The following is a 7,898-nucleotide window of genomic DNA, read 5'->3' as shown; positions in this document are numbered from 1 at the left end:
TATTATTGTAATGAAGCTCATTAAAAACTTCATTACACGTTTGTACACACGCGCTGTAATATCATGATAATGCATTGCGTTTTGACCAGGAAATAGCAAAGGCTGTGTCGGCTTTGCTCATGAAAGCTTCTCGGAAGTGAAGGTATTTTTCTTCACACCGTTTTGTTGATTGTGTCGTAGGAATCGCAGTCATTCGCTCTATACCTTCGCATTCATCATAAATTGTTGGGAAAGCTAACGGTGTCTTTGAATGGCGTTGTCCTGAGCATGTCGATTCATCGTATGATACACATAAAAATACATGAAGCGCCCTCTATTGTTTGTTTCGTCTGTCTAACTGTCGTTCATAAATATCATTTCAGAAAAAGAAATTATGTTCATAATGGTTGAAGTATCTGTGGCAGGGTCTCGTTGTTTAATTTTTATGCAATATTCGTCTTGTTCCTTCCGTACGTCTGGGAGATTTTTCGCCAAAGAAACCTTTCTGACTTGCACTATAGTCACACTTATTCTAGAGCATGTTTCTCAGAATACAGTCATGCATAGAAATCGCAACCAAGTATTAATAAAAATGGCGCAAGAATTATTACGTTGAGAATACGAATGTTAGGAACGTTAGTACCATTGAAGAAGAACACGAAGAAAGTCGTACCAACGGTGTGTGTCAACGATGAATTCCAGATTGTTGTTTTTTCTTCGAATCACAATTTCTCGCGGCATTGTGCAATCGTCCACAATGATTCCAGGAACGTTTGCGAATTGCTCTGTAGCTGTAGCGACTGGCTTTAGACTAAAGGTTACTTGCACATGTGTGGATGAAAGTTCGATGAAGTGGATGTAGCGCCATCTGCCATTTAACAATGTAAATAAATTCGTTCTGTTTGAAAAACAAACGACGGTTAAATTTTTGAATATTGTTTATACAAACATACTCAAATCTCGATTAAAAATAGGGGATGGAGACTAAATTTTTTATAAGGTTTGAAGGAAAAAATATTCAGAAAAAAAATTCTGCATAAGGCCACCCTTATCGGTATCAAATATATAATAATCGGTATCCTAAAGATTACGACCAATTCTCATGCCTACCAAGTTTTTTGTGCATAATTTAAACAAAATCGGTTGAGCCGTATCGGAGGATTTCGACCACAAACACCTTGACACAAGATTTTTATATACAGGGTTTTCCAACTTTAAATTCCGAAAGTAAATTGAAATAAAACACACTTAGAATTCGCATTTCGATGAAACTTTTATTTCTAATTAAAGTTTGGTTTATGCCATAATGTGTGAAATACAACATCATTCAAATGTCCACCTAGGACTTCCTCGCTCACCTTGATCCGGAACAGGTAATTTTCGATGACTTTTCGGCACATATGGGGCGGTATCTCGGTCATAACCTCACGAATGTTGTCTTTCAAATGTTCAAGAGTTTACGGAGAGTTGGCATAGACACGGTCTTTCGCATAACTCCACAAAAAAATGTCTAGCGGGTGCAAATCGCATGATCTGGACAGCCAATTGGCATCACCAAAACGCGAAATTATGCGTCCCTCAAATTTCGTTCGCAATATGGCCATGTTCGGTCGTGTTGTGTGGCACGTGGCGCCGTCCTGCTGAAACCACATGTCATCCGTATCCATATCTTCAATTTGTGGCAAAAAAAAATCGGTTAACATGCGGCCATAGCGCTTACCATTCACAGTTACCGTCTCGCCGTCCTCATTTTCAAAGAAATACGGCCCGATGACTCCACCAGACCATAATGCGCACCAAACAGTGACTTTTGGCGGATGCAATGGCCTCTCAACAATCACGTGTGGATTTTCTGAGCCCCATATACGGAAATTTTGGGTGTTCACATAGCCACCGAGCTCGAAATGTGCCTCATCGCTGAAGAAAATTTGAATCGAAAATTCAGCATTTTGCTGCTGTTGTTCGTTCACCCAATCGACGTATGCCCGACGCATTCCATGGTCATCACGCTCTAATTTTTGTACTAGTTGGACTTTATATGGATGTAGGTGCAAGTCCAAATGCAAAATTCGGCACAATGATGTGTTTGACAAGCCCAATTGCTGAGCACGCCGTGGAATCGAAACATTCGGGTCATCCTCCACACTGGCAGCAACAGCAGCAATATTTTCGGCCGAACGAACATTACGATGATGTTTGTTCGAATTTACGCACTACATTAGCGATTGTGTGCTCTGTAGGCCGTCCATGACGACCAAAATATTCCGGAAAACATTTGCCGGTTAGTATAGTATAGTATAATTTAAGTTAGTATAGTATAATTTAACAAAATCAACACGTTGTGCGATGCTAAAACGATCCATATTGTAAAATGGCAGACATTCAACTAACGATATGACGCTTTGGTTGACAGCTATGTCAAACGGTTGTCAGCGCAGGGCTGTATACTTTCGGAAGCCCGAAATGGAAAACCCTGTTCCAATAATTTGTTTAATGGATATGGTTTGAGTTACAACCAAAACTTCAAAGCTGAAATAAACAAATAGAGTTCTCACAGTTCCATTTTTGCTGCAAAACTGGGGCGATATTCACGCAATCAACGGTGTATCATGCCAATTATCATTTCTAAACTCATAAAATTTAGTTCGAAATTGCGGAATATATTTTTTTCACATTTATTGAAATGAACTTCAAAACCTCAAGGTAAGTTTAATGATATGCGCTTATTAGAATAAACATTGAATAGGCTATCAAATTTTGTTCAAAAGTAAGTTATGAATTTTAGTTTTCTTCGATATGATTGTGAATACTTTTGAAGACATTTTTTCGAACCGTGTAAAGTCATTTGAAAAAAATCACCTGGCATCCTTGATTGTAATCAAATATAAGCATTCCACAGAACAAGCAACAATTCTTCTTCAGCCACTAAGTTAGAGTACGTATTCATCCCACCAATTTAGCCGGAGCCCCTCAAGCGTCTTATGGTTGCTCTTAGCAAATTCTTACTCGTTACAATTAGTAACAACAAGTAATCACGCAGACAGCTCCCAAGGGCTGTAGCCTAACGCTAACTACTGGCGCCGTCGTCGGGGAGAAAGATTCCCAATACTCACCACACTGCTGAAAATTCAATTGGCAGAGATGATAGACAAGTCAGGGCGAATGGCGAGATTACTTCAAAGCACCAAACTCTCTTCCCAATTAGGACGAAATTAGATGGCTTAAGCATATGTGGCGCACGTAGCAAGTGTCTAATTCGATCATTATACACACGTTCACGGAGCTCAACTAGCGTCGTTTTCTGGCAAACGTGGGTGCCATCAACCCCTTTAGGATGTGCGTGAATTGGATTATAAAATGTTCCATTTACGGCGGTAAACAGCCGTTTGGTCTCTTAGATGGAATTAAATTCATACCCGTGAAAATTGCTCGTAAAAAGTTTTGTTTAATAAAATTGTTGAAAGATGACACACAAAGCGGCGGCGGTGGGGTCTCTCCGGAAGACGTAAGGAATACATCTTCGCCATAAATACACAAGAAATAATGTCTTTTTGCACCCGCTTCGGCGAAAGCATATATTTATTTAGGGTAAAAAGGCAAACGACAACGAACCGTAAAAGAGGCAGCAAGGTGTCATTAAGATTTCTTCCATTCGCACCTACATGAGTGAAATAGATAAGCTCACAGGGCTGTTATTGTCGCCAATGGTAACCCCTTCTGCTCGGCTCGGCGAGAAGATACCTTCGCCGTTGGTGGATTCGTTCCAGCGCAAATGCTTGAATATAAAATAATTTAATAGCGGTGAAAGGTAACATTTTACGGTATTCTGAGGGTACCTTTATAAGCGAATAAACGGCAAATATTTGTGTTCATTCGACCGAACGGAAATAGAAACGCACGAAAGAATCGTTCAATCATTTTATCTCCCGAAATTAGCTGCAGAGGAATCAGCAAAGCAACTGGTCGATTTCATCGCTCTCCGTCAATAAATGTTACTACAAGTATCAAATTTGATGAATGGTGTTCTCGTAAAACGAAGTGCGATCAACTAGAAATGGGAGACGGCACTGCGGGGGAGTGAGCGCCATAGAGAGAATGATTTATTGTTGCGAGCTTTGTTTGCGAACTCCGAACATCAGGTATATTCTAGTCTAATTTACATTCAGCATTTTAGAAAGCAGAAGAGAAGCGGTGCTATTACAGCGTACCTATTAAAATATCCAACCGAAACATACTAGATACGGTGCCGTAGGCAGGGGGCAAAATTATATAATACATTTGCTCTCGAATGTCGGCTTTTATGGTTGATTGGTTAGCGCGGCAGCCTCGAACCACAGCTGGACCCTGAGCTCCATCACAGCCGATGCTGTTGGGATTTTCTGGACATGTGGTACTTCGAGAAAAATAGAACCTCCTTGTTCAAAAAGTTTCTGATGGTCACATTTCAATATATTCCGAAACGCTGCACACGCTGGTTATTCCGGGAACTTTCTGATCTGAGAACTTCTCCTGGGAACTGATTTTTTCATTTTGATTTTTTCCGGAAAAGATGTTTTCCTCCCTGTCCATATGTTGACGAGTCTGACAGGTGGGGTTCAGATGAATCGATGCAAAATAAACAAAAAAGGTGCTCGATCAATTAATAGACAGACTTTCAGTGATTTGCTTCGTTACTTGTAATCACATTACAACACAATCTACAATCAGCTTTGAGAGTTGAGCAAAGTACACTTCTATCGCACATTTAGAAAATGTATCTTCTTAGTTTACGCAGGACTATTCAGTTCGTGAAAGTTAAATTATTGAAGATTTTCGCATGTTTGACCACTTCTCACAATGTAAGAAACAGATGAGATAAGTGGTAATTGAGGCCTATAAGCTTCATATGTGGAGAATGGGTGCACTAGAGGCACAGATTGTAAAAATGAAGACAAATACTGAAAATATTATGTACAACGTATATTTAACAATTTAACAACGTATAATTTACAATTTTAAATCCTCCCGGTGAACTCTAGCCTTTTAGCCAACTGACAGTATGTCTAAATGTCAGTTTTGAGCGCGATCTGTGATTTAGTTTATTTACACAGTCAATAAGAACAAACAAACTTTTGCTCGGCGATTTTTGATAAGGATAATTCTATTGGTCAAAAGTTTTGTGCGAAATTATGTGTTGCAAACAAAATTTCTGCCGAAACTTTGCAAATGTTGCAGACTACATTTGGTGGCTCAGCTTTGTCGAAAGCACGAACGTATGAATTGTATAAGGCGGTAGTGGACAAGTACAGGCATGATGCGGCCGAATCAAATTTGCAATCATAGAGGCGGGCCGCAATGATTTTTTCCCACTACTGTTTATGATAAAATGTGCAATATACGGATTTAACCGAATCTTTCTATGGCTCAGTACAGCATTCAATTTAGAAGCTATTCTGTTTTATAATAGTGCAATTCCAAATAAAATCGAACTAAAAATGCAGATTTTAAAAATTTGTATTTTTGATACGGACGAAAGTTTGTATTCCGTTTGGGTCGGAGGAAATGTGAGTTTTCCACAACATTTGGATTTTTTTTGACTCTAGTGTAACTTTTGAAAGGGCGAAAGGGCGTATCGATTTTAGTGAGAGAAATGATTGATAATTTCTATCTCAAAAACTATGAGTCGTAACGAAATAGCGTCTTAAGACGCGTCCACATTACGCCGAGCGGCCTTGGCCGCCCGGTAAAGCCGACTAAATGTGGACGTACCACCCGGGCTTACCGACGTGTCGAAAACCGACTCGAATCAAACCGAACCCAACCCGAAACAAGTGGGTCCGGTTCGAGAAAGTCGAACCAAAACAAAACGAAGTAAATTAGCGTTGACGACATTGTGCTTCGTGTGTTGGCGACGGCTTCGTACATCCGATGGGGCTTCGACTTGCAGCCATTCTCGAGATATCTCGAGATATCGAGATAAAAACATTTCTAATGTATTGTCTTATTCTATTTTTTTCTAATTTATATATGTATTTTTATTTTTTTTATCTTTTTAATATAAAACAGAAGTCAGACTATATATTTAGGAGTTACGTTGAAAAACATTTGAAGACATGTGGGTTAATACAAAACGTAGCGATAATGTTTTTCAACGTACGAATGTACGAATGTACGAATTCGAGAAAAATGAATAATCGATCGAAAAGTCCCCAACCATCAATATGCTTGAAACAACTGCCAAATTCACATACTCATCACACACTGGCAAACAAATTATAAAAAATCAATTTGTGTTTTATCATTATTAGTTTGGGTATTTTTTTAGAGTGCATTGAACATATATTTTATTGAATCTCTTTTTGAAAGGTTTAATGACCCTGAAAAGCGCCGTGTTTTTTGGAATGGTTCCATTTTAGAAAACTTAGTACTCGTAGTTTTGAAAAAAAAACATTTCGAGCGCCCTTTATGCAGCATTGTTCTGGATATTAGCACATGTGTTCTGTTTGTAATGTGGATTTTCTTATTATCGCGAACAGCATTAATAGCCAATTCGAGCACTATGGCGGCCGAAACTCTACACTCTGTCCAACTTCTATAAGACCACCCTGATTCTATTTCGTTGTAACACAAACATTTAGAATTTCAACAAGATACATTCAAATATTGTTGAATGCTTAGAATAAAGTATATTAAACGTCAGTTTCGTTCAAAAGAGTTGTTTGTTTATTTATTGTGCTTAAATATGATAATTTCAGCTGTCCAGTTTCTATAAGACCATTTAGAAACTCATATATATTATCAATGAAAAATTCAAAACGATCGACTGATTTACACGTCAATAATTGGCAACCATGCCATTTCGGCTAATAATCTGGAAAATTCGTGTTGGAATACTATTTACCAAATTCTGCTGCGATCTCTTGATATTTTTCCATGTTTCCGAAATTGCGACCTTGGGCTCTTCAATCGTGGTGTACTGTTTTCCCTCAATGTAGATTCTGCGTACAAGGATCCCCCTAAGATTTTCAACAGGATTCAAGTCTAGAGAGCGAGCCGGCCAGTCTATAAAATTAAGGTTTTGGTCTTTAATCCATTGCTTAGTTTCCTTGCTGTTATTAATAGTAGCATTGTTTTGTTGGAATGTGATTTTTTTGTGATGATATCCACGCAAAAACTGTAGCAAAGAGAATTCCAGGACATGTATATAATCTTTGAATGATATGAAAGCTATATTCAGCTTTCCGGTTTCATAGAATCCCCTCCAAACCATACACGAGCCTCTAACAAAATTCCTGGTTCAAAAATACTGTTCCTCCGTCCGTAAATCTCGTCAGTACCCGTTGAAACCATCAGGACCATCAAAACTGAAACTTTTCCGTTAGTGAAGATAACCTATACATTGAAGAACTTTTCGTTATGGTATAAGGCTAAATGTATTCTTTTGGAAACATTCTTTGTCACAACATACCATGTCCCACAGTCGGTTCATGTGAGCTTTGGCTACTCAGACATCTTCCGATGTGAGATGATTTAAGATGAGGAGCTTTAACCTTTTAAACCCTCTTTATGTGAGGACTTTTTACCAAAACTTGGCGAACTGTCACCCGAGTAACATTCCAATTGAAATGTTACTTTATTTGCAAAAGTGATTTTGAGGTATTCGAAGCTTTTCTAGCTATTTCTCGCTTCTCCCGGACAGAGAGCTTCGATTTACGTGGAGCTCTCTCATTCTTACCGTATCCTTGAGGATTCGCCAAACAATTGAGCATTACTTGATGAGATCGTCCAATCCGACGAGCAATTTCTCTGATACCAACATTTTTGTTGTTGAAATGCATCGATTTGTCTTTCTTCCCTCTCCGTGAGCACTTTTCTCTTCGGCATTTTCCAGATTTATTGATCAAAACAACAAAAACAACGGAAAATGTAACTGGTCTTAT

The sequence above is a fragment of the Toxorhynchites rutilus genome, chromosome 3 (genome assembly GCF_029784135.1).
Source record: "Toxorhynchites rutilus septentrionalis strain SRP chromosome 3, ASM2978413v1, whole genome shotgun sequence".
NCBI lineage: Eukaryota > Metazoa > Arthropoda > Insecta > Diptera > Culicidae > Toxorhynchites > Toxorhynchites rutilus.
The sequence above is the reverse complement of the archived record's forward strand: the minus strand, read 5'-3'. Positions refer to the sequence as shown.